Source organism: Phyllobates terribilis, unplaced genomic scaffold (genome assembly GCF_046119375.1).
Source record: "Phyllobates terribilis strain yellow unplaced genomic scaffold, ASM4611937v1 Scaffold_11__3_contigs__length_659146591, whole genome shotgun sequence".
Lineage (NCBI taxonomy): Eukaryota > Metazoa > Chordata > Amphibia > Anura > Dendrobatidae > Phyllobates > Phyllobates terribilis.
In genome coordinates this window covers 600,361,073-600,386,687 of record NW_027362771.1, presented here as the reverse complement: position 1 = coordinate 600,386,687, position 25,615 = coordinate 600,361,073, and the positions used below count along the sequence as shown (strand labels likewise).

Sequence of the window (25,615 nt, the reverse complement as noted above, 5' to 3'; positions counted from 1 at the left end):
TATTCTTGTACATAGGGGCAGTATTATAGTAGTTATATTCTTGTACATAGGGGCAGTATTATAGTAGTTATATTCCTGTACATAGGGGGCAGTATTATAGTAGTTATATTCCTGTACATAGGGGGCAGTATTATAGTAGTTATATTCTTGTACATAGAGGGCAGTATTATAGTAGTTATATTCTTGTACATAGGGGGCAGTATTATAGTAGTTATATTCTTGTACATAGGGGACAGTATTATAGTAGTTATATTCTTGCACATAGGGGCAGTATTATAGTAGCTATATTCCTCTACATAGGGGGCAGTATTATAGTAGTTATATTCTTGCACATAGGGGCAGTATTATAGTAGTTATATCCTTGTACATAGGGGGCAGTATTATAGTAGTTATATTCTTGCACATAGGAACAGTATTATAGTAGTTATATTCTTGTACATAGGGGGCAGTATTATAGTAGTTATATTCTTGTACATAGTGGGCAGTATTATAGTAGTTATATCCTTGTACATAGGGGCAGTATTATAGTAGTTATATCCTTGTACATAGGGGGCAGTATTATAGTAGTTATATTCTTGTACATAGGGGGCAGTATTATAGTAGTTATATTCTTGTACATAGGGAGCAGTATTATAGTAGTTACAGTGCCTACAAGTAGTATTCAACCCCCTGCAGATTTAGCTGGTTGACACATGCGGAATTAACTTGGCATTGTGACATTTGTACTGTAGATCAGCCTGGAAGTGGGAAATGCACTGCAGCAAATTTTGTTTTTGTTTTTTTTTTTGTTTTTTTTTAAAACGTTAAAAGTTAATTCAGAGTGTAATTTATTATTCAACCCCTCAAACCACAAGAATTCTGTTTGGTCCCCCTAAAGTATTAAGAAGTAGTTCAGGCACCAAGAATAATGAGCTTCACATGTGTGGATTAAAGATCTCTTTTGCCAGCCTTTTCTGACTATTTAAGACCCTCCCCAAACTTGTGAACAGCACTCAGACATGGTCAACATGGGAAAGACAAAGGAGCATTCCAAGGCTATCAGAGACAAGATCGTGGAGGGTCACAAGGCTGGCAAGGGGTACAAAACCCTTTCCAAGGAGTTGGGCCTACCTGTCTCCACTGTTGGGAGCATCATCCGTAAGTGGAAGGCTTATGGAACTACTGTTAGCCTTCCACGGCCTGGACAGCCTTTGAAAGTGTCCTCCCGTGCCGAGGCCAGGCTTGTCCGAGGAGTCAAGGCTAACCCAAGGACAACAAGGAAGGAGCTCCGGGAAGATCTCATGGCAGTGGGGACATTGGTTTCAGTCAATACCATAAGTAACGTACTCCACCGCAATGGTCTCCGTTCCAGACGAGCCCGTAAGGTACCTTTACTTTCAAAGCGTCATGTCAAGGCTCGTCTACAGTTTGCTCATGATCACTTGGAGGACTCTGAGACAGACTGGTTCAAGGTTCTATGGTCTGATGAGACCAAGATCGAGATCTTTGGTGCCAACCACACACGTGACGTTTGGAGACTGGATGGCACTGCATACGACCCCAAGAATACCATCCCTACAGTCAAGCATGGTGGTGGCAGCATCATGCTGTGGGGCTGTTTCTCTGCCAAGGGGCCTGGCCATCTGGTCCGCATCCATGGGAAGATGGATAGCACGGCCTACCTGGAGATTTTGGCCAAGAACCTCCGCTCCTTCATCAAGGATCTTAAGATGGGTCGTAATTTCATCTTCCAACAAGACAACGACCCAAAGCACACAGCCAAGAAAACCAAGGCCTGGTTCAAGAGGGAAAAAGTCAAGGTGTTGGAGTGGCCTAGTCAGTCTCCTGACCTTAACCCAATTGAAAACTTGTGGAAGGAGCTCAAGAATAAAGTCCACATGAGACACCCAAAGAACCTAGATAACTTGGAGAAGATCTGCATGGAGGAGTGGGCCAAGATAACTCCACAGACCTGTGCCGGCCTGATCAGGTCTTATAAAAGACGATTATTAGCTGTAATTGCAAACAAGGGTTATTCCACAAAATATTAAACATAGGGGTTGTATAATAATTGACCCACACTTTTATGTTTAAAAATTAATAAAATTCAACTGAGCAACATAACTTTTTGGTTTGTAAGATTTATGCTTCTGTTCATAAAACCTACTCTCGTTTGCAGTTTGAAGACTCTAACTTATTTGCATCTTATCAAACCAGCTAAATCTGCAGGGGGTTGAATACTACTTGTAGGCACTGTATATTATAGTAGTTATATTCTTGTACATAGGAGCAGTATTATAGCAGTTATATTCTTGTACATAGGACAGTATTATAGTAGTTATATTCCTGTACATATGGGCAGTATTATAGTAGTTATATTCTTGTACATAGGAGGCAGTATTATAGTAGTTATATTCTTGTACATAGGTGCAGTATTATAGTAGTTATATTCTTGTACATAGGGGCTGTATTATAGTAGTTATATTCTTGTACATAGGGGCTGTATTATAGTAGTTATATTCTTGTACATAGGGGCTGTATTATAGTAGTTATATTCTTGTACATAGGGGGCAGTATTATAGTAGTTATATTCTTGTACATAGGAGGCAGTATTATAGTAGTTATATTCTTGTACATAGGGGCAGTATTATAGTAGTTATATTCTTGTACATAGGGGGCAGTATTATAGTAGTTATATTCTTGTACATAGGGGCAGTATTATAGTAGTTATATTCTTGTACATAGGGGCAGTATTATAGTAGTTATATTCTTGTACATAGGGGGCTGTATTATAGTAGTTATATTCTTGTACATAGGAGGCAGTATTATAGTAGTTATATTTTTGTACATAGGGGGCAGTATTATAGCAGTTATATTCTTGTACATAGGAGCAGTATTATAATAGCTTTATTATTGTACTGAGAGCACAGACCACTCCCTGCAGAGCTGGTCATGTCCTGGACACTTATGTTCTGTATCAGTAGTGGATAAACCAGTTTAATAACTGCAGTACAGATGACGGCATAATCCAACAATTTCCTGATGTCAGAATTAGGAGCTTTTCTTACGGAGGTTATAATGTTGTTTTGAGTGTATGATACAGGAGTGTCGGTGTGCAGCGCTCACCCCCTCGGTCAGCCTGTAGGATCCACACAATATACTCCCCGTATAGACTTGTACATGAGCGGCCATCGGTAATGTGAATCGCCCCGTACACTACTCGGCCGCCTGCCGGGTTCTCTGGACTCTTCCGGTGTCAGTCATGTGACGCTCAGCGCTCTGTGTCCCACAGTATACGGGCTGTGAACTCACACAGGACTCCGGCAGCGCTATGCGTGTATGTATGCTATGGGCTGCTGGAAAACTACAACTCCCAGCATGTACTGACATCCGCTATACATGCAAGTCTCCAGTCCCAAATAGAGGTCTCCCCATTTGCAAGGTGCAGCCGGTGATGACTCCCCCCCCCTCCCCAATGTATGTGAGCGGTGCAGCCGGTGACCCCCCCCCCTCCCCAATGTATGTGAGCGGTGCAGCCGGTGACCCCCCCCCCTCCCCAATGTATGTGAGCGGTGCAGCCGGTGACCCCCCCCTCCCCAATGTATGTGAGCGGTGCAGCCAGTGACCCCCCCTCCCCAATGTATGTGAGCGGTGCAGCCAGTGACCCCCCCCTCCCCAATGTATGTGAGCGGTGCAGCCAGTGACCCCCCCCTCCCCAATGTATGTGAGCGGTGCAGCCAGTGACCCCCCCTCCCCAATGTATGTGAGCGGTGCAGCCAGTGACCCCCCCTTCCCCAATGTATGTGAGCGGTGCAGCCAGTGACCCCCCCTCCCCAATGTATGTGAGCGGTGCAGCCAGTGACCCCCCCTCCCCAATGTATGTGAGCGGTGCAGCCAGTGACCCCCCCCCCTCCCCAATGTATGTGTGCGGTGCAGCCAGTGACCCCCCCCCCTCCCCAATGTATGTGTGCGGTGCAGCCAGTGACCCCCCCCCTCCCCAATGTATGTGTGCGGTGCAGCCAGTGACCCCCCCTCCCCAATGTATGTGAGCGGTGCAGCCGGTGACCCCCCCCTCCCCAATGTATGTGAGCGGTGCAGCCAGTGACCCCCCCCCCCCTCCCCAATGTATGTGTGCGGTGCAGCCAGTGACCCCCCCCCCTCCCCAATGTATGTGTGCGGTGCAGCCAGTGACCCCCCCTCCCCAATGTATGTGAGCGGTGCAGCCAGTGACCCCCCCTCCCCAATGTATGTGAGCGGTGCAGCCAGTGACCCCCCCCCCTCCCCAATGTATGTGTGCGGTGCAGCCAGTGACCCCCCCCCCCTCCCCAATGTATGTGTGCGGTGCAGCCAGTGACCCCCCCTCCCCAATGTATGTGAGCGGTGCAGCCGGTGACCCCCCCCTCCCCAATGTATGTGAGCGGTGCAGCCAGTGACCCCCCCCCCTCCCCAATGTATGTGAGCGGTGCAGCCGGTGACCCCCCCCTCCCCAATGTATGTGAGCGGTGCAGCCAGTGACCCCCCCCCCCTCCCCAATGTATGTGTGCGGTGCAGCCAGTGACCCCCCCCCCTCCCCAATGTATGTGTGTGGTGCAGCCAGTGACCCCCCCTCCCCAATGTATGTGAGCGGTGCAGCCGGTGACCCCCCCTCCCCAATGTATGTGAGCGGTGCAGCCAGTGACCCCCCCCCCTCCCCAATGTATGTGTGCGGTGCAGCCAGTGACCCCCCCCCCTCCCCAATGTATGTGTGCGGTGCAGCCAGTGACCCCCCCTCCCCAATGTATGTGAGCGGTGCAGCCAGTGACCCCCCCCCTCGCCAATGTATGTGTGCGGTGCAGCCAGTGACCCCCCCCCCCTCCCCAATGTATGTGTGCGGTGCAGCCAGTGACCCCCCCTCCCCAATGTATGTGAGCGGTGCAGCCGGTGACCCCCCCCTCCCCAATGTATGTGAGCGGTGCAGCCAGTGACCCCCCCCCCCCCTCCCTCCCCAATGTATGTGAGCGGTGCAGCCGGTGACCCCCCCCTCCCCAATGTATGTGAGCGGTGCAGCCAGTGACCCCCCCCCCCTCCCCAATGTATGTGAGCGGTGCAGCCGGTGACCCCCCCCTCCCCAATGTATGTGTGCGGTGCAGCCAGTGACCCCCCCTCCCCAATGTATGTGAGCGGTGCAGCCGGTGACCCCCCCCTCCCCAATGTATGTGAGCGGTGCAGCCAGTGACCCCCCCCCCCCTCCCCAATGTATGTGAGCGGTGCAGCCGGTGACCCCCCCCCTCCCCAATGTATGTGAGCGGTGCAGCCAGTGACCCCCCCTCCCCAATGTATGTGAGCGGTGCAGCCGGTGACCCCCCCCTCCCCAATGTATGTGTGCGGTGCAGCCAGTGACCCCCCCCTCCCCAATGTATGTGAGCGGTGCAGCCGGTGACCCCCCCCTCCCCAATGTATGTGAGCGGTGCAGCCAGTGACCCCCCCCCCCCTCCCCAATGTATGTGAGCGGTGCAGCCGGTGACCCCCCCCCCTCCCCAATGTATGTGAGCGGTGCAGCCAGTGACCCCCCCCCCCTCCCCAATGTATGTGAGCGGTGCAGCCGGTGACCCCCCCCTCCCCAATGTATGTGTGCGGTGCAGCCAGTGACCCCCCCTCCCCAATGTATGTGAGCGGTGCAGCCGGTGACACCCCCCTCCCCAATGTATGTGAGCGGTGCAGCCAGTGACCCCCCCCCCCTCCCCAATGTATGTGAGCGGTGCAGCCAGTGACCCCCCCCCTCCCCAATGTATGTGAGCGGTGCAGCCAGTGACCCCCCCCCCTCCCCAATGTATGTGAGCGGTGCAGCCGGTGACCCCCCCCCTCCCCAATGTATGTGAGCGGTGCAGCCGGTGACCCCCCCCCCTCCCCAATGTATGTGAGCGGTGCAGCCGGGGATGGTGAGAGCGCCCTCTGCCGGTCAGCCCCAGTATCACATACCTGTGCTGCTACCTGTCACCGCAGCCCGCAGGGGCCCTGTAACATCCGGGGCTCAGTCTGTGCTGCTCTCCCGCGGAAGCTGCGCACTGGACACATCACAGTGGACACATTGTACCGAGCCCTCAGCTGCGCCCACGAGCAGCTGTACTGACAGCAGGCAGCGCTCCCACCGCCCGGACACCGCCCCGCAGGAGGCGGCAGGAGCCCCCGGCCGGTCCCGCACACCCCGCGGCGCCCCTCACCTCGCCCGGCTCATTCTCCGCTGCTCCTCGGTCTCTGACTGTCGCCGTCTTCTTCTCGCCACTAACCTCCAGTCCCTGCCCTCCTATAGGCTGCTGCTGCCGTGACGTCACGGCCCCGCCCAGTGAAGTAAGCGCCCCACACGTGGATCGCAGCGCTGCTGGCCCCCCTCCTTTGAGCGCTGTGATTGGAGGAAGCAAAGTGACCAATGGCGGAGCGGCTCCTGCATAACACGCGACTGTCAGCGCTTAACCCCTCACCTGCTGGACCACGCCTGTGATTAACACTGTGCGCGCCACAACCGCACTGCAGCGCCCCCACCACCGGTAGGACAGGCGATGGCAGTGCACTGCTGGGGCCAAGTTTCTGCCAGCAGTAAAGCCTCCTTGATGTGTGGAGGCGTCTCCTCCATGGAGGGATCACTCACAGCGCTGTCTTAGAATAAAGTAATGGGATGTAAATCTCCTCCAAGAACAACAACTCCCATCATCAAGGGCAACGTGGAGATGATGGAGCACAGGTCACAAGGCCAAAGTGAGAACCAAGTGTCTGGAGGATCGGAACATGGACATTTTGGGTTCAGGAACACCCCCCCCAGTTCTCAGCCCCAGTGACGCTGCAGTCAGTCGTGGCGAGGGGGGCCAGAAGAAGACCACCGGAGAGAGAGCGAGGGGCGCCAGAAGAAGACCACCGGAGAGAGATCGAGGGGCGCCAGAAGACCACCGGAGAGAGTGAGGGGGGCCAGAAGAAGACCACCGGAGAGAGCGAGGGGGGCCAGAAGAAGACCACCGGAGAGAGCGAGGGGGGCCAGAAGAAGACCACCGGAGAGAGAGCGAGGGGCGCCAGAAGAAGACCACCGGAGAGAGATCGAGGGGGGCCAGAAGAAGAAGACCACCGGAGAGAGATCGAGGGGCGCCAGAAGAAGACCACCGGAGAGAGAGCGAGGGGCACCAGAAGAAGACCACCGGAGAGAGCGAGGGGGGCCAGAAGAAGAAGACCACCGGAGAGAGATCGAGGGGCGCCAGAAGAAGACCACCGGAGAGAGCGAGGGGCGCCAGAAGAAGACCACCGGAGAGAGAGCGAGGGGCGCCAGAAGAAGACCACCGGAGAGAGAGCGAGGGGCGCCAGAAGAAGACCACCGGAGAGAGCGAGGGGCGCCAGAAGAAGACCACCGGAGAGAGAGCGAGGGGCGCCAGAAGAAGACCACCGGAGAGAGAGCGAGGGGCGCCAGAAGAAGACCACCGGAGAGAGATCGAGGGGCGCCAGAAGAAGACCACCGGAGAGAGATCGAGGGGCGCCAGAAGAAGACCACCGGAGAGAGATCGAGGGGCGCCAGAAGAAGACCACCGGAGAGAGAGCGAGGGGCGCCAAAAGAAGACCACCGGAGAGAGATCGAGGGGGGCCAGAAGAAGACCACCGGAGAGAGCGAGGGGGGCCAGAAGAAGACCACCGGAGAGAGCGAGGGGGGCCAGAAGAAGACCACCGGAGAGAGCGAGGGGGGCCAGAAGAAGACCACCGGAGAGAGAGCGAGGGGCGCCAGAAGAAGACCACCGGAGAGAGCGAGGGGGGCCAGAAGAAGACCACCGGAGAGAGAGCGAGGGGCGCCAGAAGAAGACCACCGGAGAGAGCGAGGGGGGCCAGAAGAAGACCACCGGAGAGAGCGAGGGGGGCCAGAAGAAGAAGACCACCGGAGAGAGCGAGGGGGGCCAGAAGAAGAAGACCACCGGAGAGAGAGCGAGGGGCGCCAAAAGAAGACCACCGGAGAGAGAGCGAGGGGCGCCAAAAGAAGACCACCGGAGAGAGAGCGAGGGGCGCCAGAAGAAGACCACCGGAGAGAGATCGAGGGGCGCCAGAAGACCACCGGAGAGAGCGAGGGGGGCCAGAAGAAGACCACCGGAGAGAGCGAGGGGGGCCAGAAGACCACCGGAGAGAGAGCGAGGGGCGCCAGAAGAAGACCACCGGAGAGAGCGAGGGGGGCCAGAAGAAGACCACCAGAGAGAGAGCGAGGGGCGCCAGAAGAAGACCACCGGAGAGAGCGAGGGGGGCCAGAAGAAGACCACCGGAGAGAGAGCGAGGGGCGCCAGAAGAAGACCACCGGAGAGAGCGAGGGGGGCCAGAAGAAGACCACCGGAGAGAGAGCGAGGGGCGCCAGAAGAAGACCACCGGAGAGAGAGCGAGGGGGGCCAGAAGACCACCGGAGAGAGAGCGAGGGGGGCCAGAAGAAGACCACCGGAGAGAGAGCGAGGGGGGCCAGAAGAAGACCACCGGAGAGAGAGCGAGGGGGGCCAGAAGAAGACCACCGGAGAGAGAGCGAGGGGGGCCAAAAGAAGACCACCGGAGAGAGAGCGAGGGGGGCCAGAAGAAGACCACCGGAGAGAGAGCGAGGGGCGCCAGAAGACCACCGGAGAGAGCGAGGGGGGCCAGAAGACAACCACCGGAGAGAGCGAGGGGGGCCAGAAGACAACCACCGGAGAGAGCGAGGGGGGCCAGAAGAAGACCACCGGAGAGAGCGAGGGGGGCCAGAAGACCACCGGAGAGAGAGCGAGGGGGGCCAGAAGACCACCGGAGAGAGAGCGAGGGGGGCCAGAAGACCACCGGAGAGAGAGCGAGGGGGGCCAGAAGACCACCGGAGAGAGAGCGAGGGGGGCCAGAAGACCACCGGAGAGAGCGAGGGGGCCAGAAGAAGACCACCGGAGAGAGAGCGAGGGGGGCCAGAAGATGACGACGACCGGAGAGAGCGAGGGGCCAGAAGAAGACTACGACCGGAGAGAGCGAGGGGGGCCAGAAGAAGACTACGACCGGAGAGAGCGAGGGGGGCCAGAAGAAGACGACGACCGGAGAGAGCGAGGGGGCCAGAAGATGACGACGACCGGAGAGAGCGAGGGGGGCCAGAAGAAGACGACGACCGGAGAGAGCGAGGGGCGCCAGAAGAAGACCACCGGAGAGAGAGCGAGGGGGGCCAGAAGAAGACCACCGGAGAGAGCGTGAGGGGCGCCAGAAGAAGACCACCGGAGAGAGATCGAGGGGCGCCAGAAGAAGACCACCGGAGAGAGATCGAGGGGCGCCAGAAGAAGACCACCGGAGAGAGCGAGGGGGGCCAGAAGAAGACCACCGGAGAGAGAGCTAGGGGCGCCAGAAGAAGACCACCGGAGAGAGAGCGAGGGGCGCCAGAAGAAGACCACCGGAGAGAGAGCGAGGGGGGCCAGAAGAAGACCACTGGAGAGAGAGCGAGGGGCGCCAGAAGAAGACCACCGGAGAGCGAGGGGTGTCAGAAGACCACCGGAGAGAGAGCGAGGGGGGCCAGAAGAAGACCACCGGAGAGAGAGCGAGGGGGGCCAGAAGAAGACGACGACGACGACCGGAGAGAGCGAGGGGGCCAGAAGATGACGACGACTGGAGAGAGCGAGGGGGGCCAGAAGAAGACCACCGGAGAGCGAGGGGTGCCAGAAGAAGACCACCGGAGAGAGCGAGGGGTGCCAGAAGAAGACCACCGGAGAGAGCGAGGGGGCCAGAAGAAGACCACCGGAGAGAGAGCGAGGGGGGCCAGAAGAAGACGACGACCGGAGAGAGCGAGGGGGCCAGAAGATGACGACGACTGGAGAGAGCGAGGGGGGCCAGAAGAAGACGACGACTGGAGAGAGCGAGGGGGGCCAGAAGAAGACGACGACTGGAGAGAGCGAGGGGTGCCAGAAGAAGACCACCGGAGAGAGCGAGGGGGGCCACAAGAAGACCACCGGAGAGAGCGAGGGGGGCCAGAAGAAGACGACGACCGGAGAGAGCGAGGGGGGCCAGAAGAAGACGACGACCGGAGAGAGCGAGGGGGGCCAGAAGAAGACCACCGGAGAGAGCGAGGGGGGCCAGAAGAAGACGACGACCGGAGAGAGCGAGGGGGGCAGAGCAGGAAAAATTGAGGCATTATAGAAACTTCAGATTTATCAATAAAAGTGAAAAAAAAAAAAAAAAAACCCTAATGAACAGCTGAGAATTGTCTGTCAGTAACCACGGAAACAGCCAACTACAAGATCGAAAACTGGTGTCAAACTGAGAACTTTTTATCACAATTGTGACGCGTCCACAACTGTGCAGAACACAACCTGGCTCTGCTGCATACAGCAACACACAGCCCCCCGCAAAGTCGAACTGCCAGGGGTCGGCTGCCAATCTGTACTGACCCTGAAAAGAAGGCTTTTAACCTCTGAATGACCAGGAAAACTAGAAAAAAAAATTATGAAAAATTAGTTGTTTTTTTCATAAAACCTAGGATTTTTCACATTTATTAAATCTTACATTTTTTACGTTTTTATTAAAACCTAGATTTTTTTTTTTTTTTTTTTTAAATTGTATATGTTTCACATTTATTAACTGTTAGATTTTACTTTTTTTAGAACCTAGAATTTATCTAGATTATATGGATTTAAAAATAAAGAAAAAAACCTTTTTCCATGAACACTGACCAGGAAATTTCCCGGCGGGCGCCTTTAACACTTCTCCTGCCAACTCCTGAGTAAAATGACTTTGGCGCGGGGAGCACCCAGACGGACCGGGCGACTGTGCCAAGAACATTGTGTTCTCGCTTAGGCAAACAGACTGTGGGGAGAGAAGCCGGCCAGGAGGAGATACAAGGGATCCCCCCGGTGATGACACAGCCCCTCACATAACGAGCCCCCCCCCACACCGAGAGGATGAGTGATGGCCGCTCTCAGGTTACCGCTCCCTTACATAAAGCCTGGTGTCATGATAATGGCTTATATAAAGGCTTATTATGTAAAGGTGTGTGCGGCAGTGTGAGCCTCCACCGCAGCGGGTTACCTCTGTTATACACAGTGGGGGGGCATATCAGTTACAATGTTATCTAATCATACAATGTAACAGCCGAGGGTCCCGGGGTGGTCACCGGGAGGGAGCAGGGACCCAGTCTCTGTGATTTATGATGCGGTTCTTCTCTCGCATCCTCATTGTGCCCACCAGCTTCTGTCCAAGGGGGTGTAATAAAAGCTGAACTGCAGCAAAGATGTCGATCCCCCAAACGAGCAATAATCTGAAAACGCTGCTTGATCGGAGCAGAACTGACCGCGTCACGTGATTAAAGGATATAAAATCCGTGCCCGCATCCTCCACCAAATTCTGGGGGACAATCCAGATGAAAGCGGCTTAATCTTAGTGGAGAATCGCCTCCGCTGTGCGCACACAGCCAGGATTTTGGCACCTTTTTCTATTTTTTTTTGATTTTTTAAAAAGCGATCGGTCATTAATGTGGCAGAATCAGGAGTGGATGAATCCCCGTACACATCTGCGGCATCTCAGACTGCACAAGCGGAGCAGAATTTGCTTGCAAAACCTTGTTGTATTCTATGGTCCAAGTCTCCCTACAGTGGGCCCGGAAAATCAAGAGGGGTCCGGCCACTGTGCGCACAGGGGTCCAGGCACCAAATGCAAAAAACGCACCCGATCAGAAACTCCCAGAGAATCCATATGTTGAACCCCAAAATCTATGTACTGGGTGTAAAATAGACTCTTAAGGAGTAGAGCCTCCAAGTCTGACTTTTCAGGATAGCCATAAGGCATAGTGGAGTCATGTCCCCATCCACCTGCAGCAGATGAGTGTCCTGTATAAGCACCGCTGCCATATGTCCAGTCTCTCCGATACTATCACAGTCGGGCCTACGTAGAGAAAGTCAGCAAATCCATCCAAAAAGGCCCCCGAATATTCCCGTGATGACTGAGGGCATCCATCCTTCGGTCTAACCAGCTGCATTATCCACCGAAACAGGAGCAGCGGCCAGAATGGAGGCGCCTCATTAACCTCATCAGTGTCTAATACCCAACGTCTCACCCCGTGCCAGGCCAAACGTGGTTAATCTATTTATACAAGCCCCCAGGACTCCAGAACGTGACGCATCATCCACCAGCCGGAGGAGTAAAGGAGGAAAACAAATAGACCCTTTTTCCCCAACATCGGCTCAATCGAGGCCCCAGCTCAGGGCAACATTAAAATAGTTCTGACTACGTATAGAGGCACAATGTCTTCTATCACCTCCCAGAAAACCACAGCAAGTCCTGCTATAGTGGAAACAAAGTGTGGGGGGTCCGAGTGATGGAAAATATCCGCAAGGAGAGAGAGAAAAACTGTAGTTACTGTAGTTATCCTTGTGCAACCACGACCATATGCACAACGATTGGTGACCTTCTCTGTGCCCCTCTGCAAGGGTCCTCCTCCATGCACCTCCGCAAGGTCCTATTCATGCACCTCCGCAAGGTCCTATTCATGCACCTCCGCAAGGTCATGTCACTTCCTTCTCTCATCCCATCTTATCACCCTTGCAAAGTTCTTCTCACCCAAACTTAAGAGGGTGCATGCTGGGTTAGACACTTGTAGGCCCACTATCAGGTTTTCGGGTGACTCCTCGTGAAGTACTGCCATGCGATCCTCACAAGAAAAGCACTTCATAGATATGGGGGGGGGGGGGGTTTTGCTTTTTTTTTTTTTTTTACACTTCTTGTTGAATATTACTTTGCATCATTAATTAAGTCCAAGAAGCCCACTTGACCCCTTTGTAGGTTTCCATTTTAGGAAGTTTGAGATGTGAGCTACTTGGGCACTACCAAGAGGACTAGAGGGCACCTAAGCGTCCCACCAGTGGTGGTTTCTGCCTCGGAGACCAATATTCCCAGGCTTGGTTATTGAGTAATGTGGGAGTTGTACCAATACCTTGTGACCCGTACCCTCGGGTCCATACTACTCGCCCTGGAGTTCTCAGACAACGGTACTAAAGCCACATATGGCCCCGTCACCCATGTATAATGGAGTCACCCTGTTGATACAATGGATGAACAACTTCTTGCCCAGACATTTGGTCCAGCGAGAATCCATCACGGCATAGTTCGCATCATACGTCTCCTTGCCCACCCACCATCCGCAGCGGACGGCATAAGTGGACAGTCACGGGGTCAGGGTGCGATGTTAACTCCTATGACTTTACTGCTGTCTGGAACAATTAGAGCAATTGCACGGCCAGAATGCAGGATATAGGTGCCGGGTATACGCGTTGGTGCATGACTCACGGCTGAGGAGGACACAAGCATGGTGGGGTGGGGGTTAAATGTGCAATGAACAGAGGGATTTAATTAAAGAGAAACTCCACAATACTGTAAGGCTCCCTCCTGTACAATCTGCACCAGACAGTGACCCAGAAGCCATCTGTGGACGGGGGCCTCGCCACAAGGAGGTGTCCCGAGGTCCTGTAAGTTCTGTGCGCTGCTCGGTGCGTCCCCTGTGGATCAGACTTGTTTCCTCAGCAGATCCCAAACATGATCGATCACAACAAGATCAGTGGAATCTGGAGACAAGTCATCAATATGGATCGTTGTCAAGTTCCTCTGACCACTGCTGACCGACCACGCCGAAAAAGGCACTGGCATTCAGGAATCCCACTACCATGAAGGAGGGTATTGTGCTGTTACATCCACATGATGCCAGGACACAAGGTTTCCCCCATCGCACTGCCTCCGCCGGCGTGTCTTCCCATAACACATCTCCATGCCATCGCCTCCCAAGTAAGTGACGCCCTGAGCGGTCTACATCATGGGAAACTGGATTCATCAGACCCGGCCGCCGCCTTCTATCGCGCCAGAGTTCAGATAATGCCGTATCCCGGGAATGCCCCACACAAGACCCGCCGCGTGCCGGAAGCGCCCCACACAAGACCCGCCGCGTGCCGGAAGCGCCCCACACAAGACCCGCCGCGTGCCGGAAGCGCCCCACACAAGACCCGCCGCGTGCCGGAAGCGCCCCACACAAGACCCGCCGCGTGCCGGAAGCGCCCCACACAAGACCCGCCGCGTGCCGGAATCGCCCCACACAAGACCCGCCGTATATTGGAAGCACCCCAAAAGTCCCGCTGTATCCCGGAAACACCACACAAGACATGACTGACAGGAAACGCTCCTCTGACCCCCATCACAATGAAGCCCTCATCTCAGTTTTGTCCACACTTTTCCTGCGACTTCAGGTCCTATCTGTTGACTCATAGCCAAATATATCGCACCTCGACAGGCCCAGGCGGTACCAAGTAATCCCCCGTGAGGCTGATTGGGGTCTATGGATGTCCCTGCACTAACTCTTGGCTTTACGATTTCTCATTCTCTGAAATCTCCTCATCCCCTGCAAACGTCACTCGCCTGTGACCTCAGATGATGAGGTCGGCCATTTTGCGAATGGGCAGGGCAATAAGGTGATTGGCTACTTTGAGCGCAGTGGGCGTGGTCTTCAGCCCTGCACGCTCGGGGACACGTGTAAGCACGCTGCCCAGAATCTTCTCGCCTTCCTTCTCTGTTGTTCCTCTCCCTGGCTCCGGGGCATGAGCGAGGTTAGTGGGGCAGCCAACGAGGACGCAGCCAACGGGATCCACACACCACCCGAACATACTTGGGAGATGTTCTGTGCGTCACTGCTCAGATCAGACCTGTAATGGGCTGAGAACGAGCAGGAAAAAAGGTGGAGAAACTCTGAAAACAAGGCAAGAAAATACAGAAAGTGGTGGCCAGATATAGTAGCCCGCTATCAGCCCTGATGTCATCAGCACAGGGGGGTCCGGTCTGATGACATCATAAAAAGCCCCCAACTTCTGTGACTGAATGGAGAGAGAGGAGGCACTTACATATCCAAACCACATGATCAATAGACCCAGACATATCACAGGGGGATGCCTCCGAGTCCTCAACACACACAGGGACAGACCTGCCCTCCATGTACAACCTGCTATAACATAGGGATGAGCGGCTCCAACTGCTAGAAGGCGATTATGTCAGCGGGCAGCAAGAAGGCGAGCGGTGACATAATATTCTCCACCTGACTCCATGTTATGTAATAACAGAGCATCACATAATAACAGGGAGGAAAAGACCGATGACAGCAGCTCCACCACCACCAGGGGGCAGTATTATAGTAGTTATATTCTTGTACATAGGGGCAGTATTATAGTAGTTATATTCTTGTACATAGAAGCAGTATTATAGTAGTTATATTCTTGTACATAGGTGGCAGTATTATAGTAGTTATATTCTTGTACATAGGAGCAGTATTATAGTAGTTATATTCTTGTACATAGGGGCAGTATTATAGTAGTTATATTCTTGTACATAGGAGCAGTATTATAGTAGTTATATTCTTGTACATAGGGGCAGTATTATAGTAGTTATATTCTTGTACATAGGGGGCAGTATTATAGTAGTTATATTCTTGTACATAGGGGGCAGTATTATAGTAGTTATATTCTTGTACATAGGGGGTAGTATTATAGTAGTTATATTCTTGTACATAGGAGCAGTATTATAGTAGTTATATTCTTGTACATAGGGGGTAGTATTATAGTAGTTATATTCTTGTACATAGGGGGTAGTATTATAGTAGTTATATTCTTGTACATAGGGGGTAGTATTATAGTAGTTATATTCTTGTACATAGGGGGCAGTATTATAGTAGTTATATTCTTGTACATAGGGGGCAGTATTATAGTAGTTATATTCTTGTACATAGGGGGTAGTATTATAGTAGTTATATTCTTGTACATAGTGGCAGTATTATAGTAGTTATATTCTTGTACATAGGGGGCAGTATTATAGTAGTTATATTCTTGTACATAGGGGGCAGTAATATGGTAGTTATATTCTTGTACATAGGGGTCAGTATTATAGTAGTTATATTCTTGTACATAGGGAGCCGTATTATAGTAGTTATATTCTTGTACATAGGAGCAGTATTATAGCAGTTATATTCTTGTACATAGGGGCAGTATTATAGTAGTTATATTCTTGTAGATAGGGGCAGTATTATAGTAGTTATATTCTTGTACATAGGGGGTAGTATTATAGTAGTTATATTCTTGTACATAGGAGCAGTATTATAGTAGTTATATTCTTGTATATAGGGGGCAATATTATAGCAGTTATATTCTTGTACATAGGGGGTAGTATTATAGTAGTTATATTCTTGTACATAGGAGCAGTATTATAGTAGTTATATTCTTGTACATAGGAGCAGTATTATAGTAGTTATATTCTTGTAGATAGGGGTAGTATTATAGTAGTTATATTCTTGTACATAGGGGGTAGTATTATAGTAGTTATATTCTTGTACATAGGAGCAGTATTATAGCAGTTATATTCTTGTACATAGGGGGCAGTAATATGGTAGTTATATTCTTGTACATAGGGGTCAGTATTATAGTAGTTTTATTCTTGTACATAGGGAGCTGTATTATAGTAGTTAGATTCTTGTACATAGAGGGCAGTATTATAGCAGTTATATTCTTGTACATAGGAGGCAGTATTATAGTAGTTATATTCTTGTACATAGGAGCAGTATTATAGTAGTTATATTCTTGTACATAGGAGGAGTATCAGTTATATTCTTGTACATAGGGGGCAGTATTATAGTAGTTATATTCTTGTACATAGGGGGCAGTATTATAGTAGTTATATTCTTGTACATAGGGGCAGTATTATAGTAGTTATATTCTTGTTCATAGGGAGCTGTATTATAGTAGTTAGATTCTTGTACATAGAGGGCAGTATTATAGCAGTTATATTCTTGTACATAGGAGGCAGTATTATAGTAGTTATATTCTTGTACATAGGAGCAGTATTATAGTAGTTATATTCTTGTACATAGGAGGAGTATCAGTTATATTCTTGTACATAGGGGGCAGTATTATAGTAGTTATATTCTTGTACATAGGGGGCAGTATTATAGTAGTTATATTCTTGTACATAGGGGCAGTATTATAGTAGTTATATTCTTGTACATAGGGGCAGTATTATAGTAGTTATATTCTTGTACATAGGGGGCAGTATTATAGTAGTTATATTCTTGTACATAGGGGGCAGTATTATAGTAGTTATATTCTTGTACATAGGGGCAGTATTATAGTAGTTATATTCTTGTACATAGGGGGCAGTATTATAGTAGTTATATTCTTGTACATAGGGGGCAGTATTATAGTAGTTATATTCTTGTACATAGGGGGCAGTATTATAGTAGTTATATTCTTGCACATAGGGGCTGTATTATAGTAGTTATATTCTTGTATATTGGAGCAGTATTATAGTAGTTATATTCTTGTACATAGGAGGAGTATTATAGTAGTTATATTCTTGTACATAGGAGCAGTATTATAGTAGTTATATTCTTGTACATAGGAGGAGTATCATAGTTATATTCTTGTACATAGGGGGCAGTATTATAGTAGTTATATTCTTGTACATAGGGGGCAGTATTATAGTAGTTATATTCTTGTACATAGGAGCAGTATTATAGTAGTTATATTCTTGTACATAGGGGCAGTATTATAGTAGTTATATTCTTGTACATAGGGGGCAGTATTATAGTAGTTATATTCTTGTACATAGGGGGCAGTATTATAGTAGTTATATTCTTGTACATAGGGGGCAGTATTATAGTAGTTATATTCTTGCACATAGGGGCTGTATTATAGTAGTTATATTCTTGTATATTGGAGCAGTATTATAGTAGTTATATTCTTGTACATAGGGGGCAGTATTATAGTAGTTATATTCTTCTACATAGGGGCAGTATTATAGTAGTTATATTCTTGTACATAGGGGCAGCATTATAGTAGTTATATTCTTGTACATAGGGGCTGTATTATAGTAGTTATATTCTTCTACATAGAGCAGTATTATAGTAGTTGTATTCTTGTACATAGTGGGCAGTATTATAGTAGTTATATTCTTGTACATAGGGGGCAGTATTATAGTAGTTATTCTTGTACATAGGGGGCAGTATTATAGTAGTTATATTCTTGTACATAGGGGGCAGTATTATAGTAGTTATATTCTTGTACATAGGGGCAGTATTATAGTAGTTATATTCTTGTACATAGGGGGCAGTATTATAGTAGTTATATTCTTGTACATAGGGGCAGCATTATAGTAGTTATATTCTTGTACATAGGGGGCAGTATTATAGTAGTTATATTCTTGTACATAGGAGCAGTATTATAGTAGTTATATTCTTGTACATAGGGGGCAGTATTATAGTAGTTATATTCTTGTACATAGGGGGCAGTATTATAGTAGTTATATTCTTGTACATAGGGGGCAGTATTATAGTAGTTATATTCTTGTACATAGGGGGCAGTATTATAGTAGTTATATTCTTGTACATAGGAGGAGTATTATAGTAGTTATATTCTTGTACATGGGGGCAGTATTATAGTAGTTATATTCTTGTACATAGGGGCAGTATTATAGTAGTTATATTCTTGTACATAGGAGGCAGTATTATAGTAGTTATATTGTTGTACATAGGAGGCAGTATTATAGTAGTTATATTCTTGTACATAGGAGGCAGTATTATAGTAGTTATATTCTTGTACATAGGAGGCAGTATTATAGTAGTTATATTCTTGTACATAGGAGGCAGTATTATAGTAGTTATATTCTTGTACATAGGAGCAGTATTATAGTAGTTATATTCTTGCACATAGGGGGCAGTATTATAGTAGTTGTATTCTTGTACATAGGGGCAGTATTATAGTAGTTGTATTCTTGTACATAGGGGCAGTATTATAGTAGTTATATTCTTGTACATAGGGACAGTATTATAGTAGTTATATTCTTGTACATAGGAGCAGTATTATAGTAGTTATATTCTTGTACATAGGGAGCAGTATTATAGTAGTTATATTCTTGTACATAGGGAGCAGTATTATAGTAGTTATATTCTTGTACATAGGAGCAGTATTATAGTAGTTATATTCTTGTATATAGGGAGCAGTATTATAGTAGTTATATTCTTGTACATAGGGAGCAGTATTATAGTAGTTATATTCTTGTACATAGGAGCAGTATTATAGTAGTTATATTCTTGTATATAGGGAGCAGTATTATAGTAGTTATATTCTTGTACATAGGGAGCAGTATTATAGTAGTTATATTCTTGTACATAGGGACAGTATTATAGTAGTTATATTCTTGTACATAGGGAGCAGTATTATAGTAGTTATATTCTTGTACATAGGGAGCAGTATTATAGTAGTTATATTCTTGTACATAGGAGCAGTGTTATAGTAGTTATATTTTTATACATAGGAGCAGCATTACAGCAGATATACAGTTGTGCTCAAAAGTTTACATACCCCGGCAGAATTTTTCCTTTCTTGTCCTTGTTTCAGAGAATATGAATTATAACAAAACAACTTTTTCTCCACTCATGGTTATTCGTTGGGTGAAGCCATTTATTGTCAAACTACTGTGTTTTCTCTTTTTAAATGTTAATGACAACCAAAAAGATCCAAATGACCCTGATCAAAAGTTTACATACCTTGGTGATTTTGGCCTGATAACATGCACAGAATTTGACACAAATGGGTTTGAATGGCTACTAAAGGTAACATCCTCACCTGTGACCTGTTTGCTTGTAATCAGTGTGTGTGCATAAAAGCTGAGTAAGTTTCTGGGATCCAGACTGATTCTTGCATCTTTCATCCGGCCACTGACGTTTCTGGATTGTGAGTCATGGGGAAAGCAAAAGAATTGTCAACAGATCTACAGGAAAAGGAAGTTGAACTGTATAACACAGGAAAGGGATACAAAAAAATATCCAAGGAATTGATGCCAGTCAGCAGGGTTCAAACTGTGATTAACAAATGGAAAATCAGGGGGCTCTGTAAAAAACAAACCACAGTCAGGTAGACCAACAAAAATATCGGCCACAACTGCCAGGAAAATTGTTCGGGATACAAAGAAAAACCCACAAACGTCAGCTGAAATTCAGGACTCTCTGAAAACTAGCGGTGTGGCTGTTTTAAGATGCGCAATAAAAAGGCACTTGAAGAAAAATGGGCTGCATTGTTGAGTCGCCCGAAGAAAGCCATTACTGCGCAAAGGCCACAAAGTATCTTGCCTACAATACGCCAAACAGCACAGAGACAAGCCTCAAAACTTCTGGAACAGGTAATTTGGAGTGATGAGACCAAAATTGAACTTTTTGGCCACAACCATAAATGTTACATTTTTAGAGAGGTCAACAAGGCCTATGATGAAAGGAACACCATTCCTACAGTAAAGCATGGAGGTGGATCACTGATGTTTTGAGGATGTGTGAGCTATAAAGGCACAGGAAACTTGGTAAAAATTGAAGGAAAGATGAATGCAGCACGTTATCAGCAAATACTGGAGGCAAATTTGCACTCTTCAGCACGGAAGCTGCGCATGGGACGTACTTGGACGTTCCAACATGACAACGATCCAAAACAAGGCCAAGTCGACCTGTCATTGGCTACAGCAGAACAAACTGAAGGTTCTGGAATGGCCATCTCAGTCTCCTGACCTCAATATCATTGAGCCACTCTGGGGTGATCTCAAGCGAGCAGTTCATGCTAGACAGCCCAGGAATTTACAGGAACTGGAGACTTTTTGCCAAGAAGAGTGGGCGGCTTTACCATCTGAGAAAATAAAGAACCTCATCCACAACTACCACAAAAGACTACAAGCTGTCATTGATGTTAGAGGGGGCAATACACAGTATTAAGAACTGGGGTATGTGAACCTTTGAGCACAACTGTAAGCCCTCATACAGTGAATGATGACCGGTACCACAGGTCCGTCTCGCCCTGATTATTGCGGACGGACATTACTCCTCAGTTATTTCTGCTCCTTCCAAATAACCCATCGTCAGTGGACGACCTCCGCTTGCTGTCAGTGGATGCTCCTATTTATATCCATATAGACCAGCACTGCTCACAGCTGAGTGTTTGTTACAAGTGTTTCCAGTCCCGTCTCAGCAGCACGGACCTCTGATGGTCACATTGTGACAATGCTGAAGTTGATTTCTTATTTTGCATTTTCTTTTCCGTTTTTTACAGGTTTAACGACAAGAATCACAATAATAAAATCCACAATAATAAGCCCGGTGTGAACACGCCTAAGAGTGGCTTTAAAAATGATAAAACTGGCACAAAAATGGGCACCGAAGAGCGTCATTTAAAGGGTTAAATGAGTTTGGCCGACTGATCTCACACTGCAGCCAGATAGTGATACTTGCAGTTAACCAATTACATTTATGAATGGGTGGAGTTTGGTTTGGGTGGGCGGGGTTACGTCCCCCAAACACTGGAATTATACTCCCAGTGAGACCATTTGGAGATGGAGAGCGGCCATCGCACATCACACTGGGAGCTCCCCTTCATGTATAATATTCTCTGGAGGCCTAGTTATCGTTCAGATGTCCCCTCAGAGCCGGGTAGAGTCCATTATATAAAGGGATAACAGAGGATTTATCAGCAACAAGGCATCTGATATGAGGCATACAGGGATCGCCGTCCTCGGCAGTCTATAACCTGTCTGCCCATATTAATAGCTTAGATAGGAGTCTGTCACCACATCTGACCTAAGGCTGATGGAGCGTTACTGATCATAAAGCTGCAGCAAAAGAAGCAAATAGCAGCTTTGTACTGATGCGAATTAGTGACTGGTCTGTCACTGTCTGTGTGATGGTGGATATCAGAGACGCAAAGTCATTGAACACATTCATGTCCCGGTGTTCTCCAGTAAAATGGCGACAGAGGGGGTGCATGGTCAAATTAACCTTACGCTCTCCAGTAAAATGGTGGTGCGTGTGCGGATCAAGATCCTGGCTCGTCATTAAGCTGGGATCACAATCTGAACATGCGTCGCCTCCGGGGCAATTTTGCTGTAGAACGCTGAGACATGAGCGTGCACAAGCGCAAAATGTCAAAAAGGAGGCTCATACAAGTGTAGAGGGGCGAGGGCAGAGCTGAAGACCCCAACACAGCCCCCTCTCCCCAGCCCACGTCCTGATGCAAGAAAAGGCTTTTGCAGCAGAACTTCTAAGGTGAGTAAGGCTATGTTCACACATCATGGTTTTTTCATGCAGTTTTTTTATGCAAATATTAAGCGGTGTTTTGCAGCACCAGCAAAGTCTATGAGATTCCAGAAATCTCATGCATACAGCTTGGTTTTTTATCAGGATTTTGAGTTTTGCATGGTTTTTTCAGTGTTATTGGAAGTAATGGGTGGTGAAAAAAAAGCTGAAAAAAAGCAGGTGTCAGGTTTTCTGCGTTTTTTGTGCCTAAACCAGAATGAGATTTTATTTTTTTTTCACTGAACTTTATGTACATGCATAACAGAGACAAAAGGACAGTGAAAAAAAAAAGCGGAAAAAACGAACAAAAAAAAGCAAGAAAACGGATACTAAAATCCTGAACAACCTCCTGGCAAGAGATCAGGTTTTGCTGCTGAAAAAAACTATGATGTGTGAACATAGCCTTATACGCCAGCTCCTTCCCTCCAGGTGTCAGTACATCAGTGTATCAGGCCGCTGTGGCCTCCACTATAAGGTGACATCGTGGTGACGGCTTCTCTCCTCACACAGCAGTTACTTCTAGTCTGGGAGAATCGGCCATTCGCCCTCTGTGATGCCCAGGAGCCGACTGCACCGACCGGGTCAGATGCCGGTATCGCCGTCCGCGGCTGCACCGACCGGGTCAGATGCCGGTACCGCCGTCTGCGGCTGCACCGACCGGGTCAGATGCCGGTACCGCCGTCCGCGGCTGCACCGACCGGGTCAGATGCCGGTATCGCCATCTGTGACTGCACCGACCGGGTCAGATGCCGGTATCGCCATCTGTGACTGCACCGACCGGGTCAGATGCCGGTATCGCCATCTGTGACTGCACCGACCGGGTCAGATGCCGGTATCGCCATCTGTGACTGCAGTGTGAGATCAGTGGTCCAGAGTCATTAACCCTTCCCATGCCGCCCCTCGGGATTTTATTACTGTGACTTTTTTTAAACCAGTAAAAAAACAGAAGAGAAACACAGAACAGACGTGTGAACACGGCGAAGAAAGTCAGAAAACCGGCCACAAACATGGGCATCAGAGCGGGCACCAAAGGGCGTTACTGAAAGAGTTACATGAGTTTGGGCCACTGATCTCACACTGCAGACAGTGATGGCGGCATCAGGTCGCTGCAGCCTGAACCAAAGGGCCGTGGGCATCAACTCTGTGACAAGTGGCTATTCGCCCGCTCTGATGCCCACTTTTGTGCCGTTTTCTGACCCTGTAGCCGCTCTCAGCCGTGTTCACACCGGGCTCCTCGCTGCTGCGGTAATTGCATTATTATTATTTCTGTTGTGAAAACTGTAAAAAAAAAAAAAAAAAGAAACCAACGTCACATTGTGTCAGCGCAGATGCAGCAGTGCCGGAGCCACAGCTGTGAGAAGTGAGGAGGGAGCTGGTCACTTCCAGCACGGACCCCGCGCAGCTGCTGACCCCGCGCACCTCCAGCACGGACCCCGCGCACCTCCTGACCCCGGGCACCTCCAGCACGGACCCCGCGCACCTGCTGACCCCGGAAACCTCCAGCACGGACCCCGGGCACCTCCAGCACGGACCCCGCGCAGCTGCTGACCCCGCGCACCTCCAGCACGGACCCCGCGCACCTCCAGCACGGACCCCGCGCACCTCCTGACCACGGAAACCTCCAGCACGGACCCCGCGCACCTCCTGACCACGGAAACCTCCAGCACGGACCCCGGGCACCTGCTGACCCCGGAAACCTCCAGCACGGACCCCGCGCACCTCCTGACCCCGGGCACCTCCAGCACGGACCCCGCGCACCTCCTGACCCCGGGCACCTCCAGCACGGACCCCGCGCACCTCCTGACCCCAGAAACCTCCAGCACGGACCCCGGGCACCTCCAGCACGGACCCCGGGCACCTCCAGCACGGACCCCGCGCAGCTGCTGACCCCGCGCACCTCCAGCACGGACCCCGCGCACCTCCTGACCCCGGGCACCTCCAGACCCCGGAAACCTCCAGCACGGACCCCGGGCACCTCCAGCACGGACCCCGCGCACCTGCTGACCCCGGAAACCTCCAGCACGGACCCCGGGCACCTCCAGCACGGACCCCGCGCACCTCCTGACCCCGGGCACCTCTAGCACGGACCCCGCGCACCTCCTGACCCCAGGCACCTCCAGCACGGACCCCGCGCACCTGCTGACCCCGGACACCTCCAGCACGGACCCCGCGCACCTCCTGACCCCGGACACCTCCAGCACGGACCCCGCGCACCTGCTGACCCCGGACACCTCCAGCACGGACCCCGCGCACCTCCTGACCCCGGACACCTCCAGCACGGACCCCGCGCACCTGCTGACCCCGGAAACCTCCAGCACGGACCCCGGGCACCTCCAGCACGGACCCCGCGCACCTCCTGACCCCGGGCACCTCTAGCACGGACCCCGCGCACCTCCTGACCCCAGGCACCTCCAGCACGGACCCCGCGCACCTGCTGACCCCGGACACCTCCAGCACGGACCCCGCGCACCTCCTGACCCCGGACACCTCCAGCACGGACCCCGCGCACCTGCTGACCCCGGACACCTCCAGCACGGACCCCGCGCACCTCCTGACCCCGGACACCTCCAGCACGGACCCCGCGCACCTGCTGACCCTGGACACCTCCAGCACGGACCCCGCGCACCTCCTGACCCCGGACACCACCTGACCCCGCGCACCTGCTGATCCCGGGCACCTGCTGACCCCGCTGACCGTTTTCATCCTTCCATTCCCCGAGATCAGTGCGGAGCTGCAGAAACTATGACAACAGATGAGCCGCCGGTCTGTGAGCGATAATGATCGGTGCGATGTCTTACCTGAGCCGTGATCGCCGTGTCGCCCCCTGCAGGCGGTGCTGGTACCGGGCGCAGGTCTCTCCGCAGAGCAGTGACGTGATCGGGTCACAGTGTCCTGCCAGTAATCCGGGTCACCGCCGGTCACTATGTCCCGGGGGTGGTCTCTGTATACTTCGGTTCTTCCCGGTGCAGCTCTTGGGTGTCTGTGTTCCGGGTCACCCGCTCGGGCGTCCCTCCTCCTCCTCCCGGTGTCTCGGTGTCTGTTCTGTGTTGTGTCCCGCAGACCGCACCACTCCTCGTTCCACGTGAGGGCGAAACACAGAGTGACGCCCCCTGACTGCTGATTGGCTGTCCCAGATCTCTATCCCCGCTCCCTCACTAGTGATTGGTCGGAAGAGGGGCGGGAACAAAAAGAGGTGAGGAGACACGAGACCAGGAGTGTGCGATACACAACAGACACCGCAGTGCACTCCAACTGTACAGAACACAGACACCTCAGTGCACTCCAACTGTACAGAACACAGACACCTCAGTGCACTCCAACTGTGCAGCACACAGACACCTCAGTGCACTCCAACTGTGCAGCACACAGACACCTCAGTGCACTCCAACTGTACAGCACAGACACCGCAGTGCACTCCAACTGTACAGAACACACCAGACACCGCAGTGCACTCCAACTGTACCGAACACAGACACCGCAGTGCACTCCAACTTTACAGCACAGACACCGCAGTGCACTCCAACTGTACCGAAC

The 25,615-nt window shown here is 50.6% G+C and overlaps 1 protein-coding gene across 3 annotated transcripts in view; it reads right to left on the bottom strand.

The window, feature by feature from the left end:
- The window catches only part of PER1 (period circadian regulator 1), a 33,926-nt gene extending 8,721 nt beyond the window's left edge, over positions 1–25,205 (bottom strand). The window contains exon 1 of one of the 3 annotated variants that reach the window (XM_073654456.1): positions 24,880–25,205. The gene's annotated coding sequence lies outside the window, so the exon portion shown is untranslated. Of the gene's footprint in view, positions 1–5,937; positions 6,152–6,179; positions 6,334–24,879 lie in introns of those variants that run through there. The other 2 variants (XM_073654457.1, XM_073654458.1) reach the window with 2 other exon arrangements.
- Between the last annotated feature and the right edge of the window lie 410 nt (positions 25,206–25,615).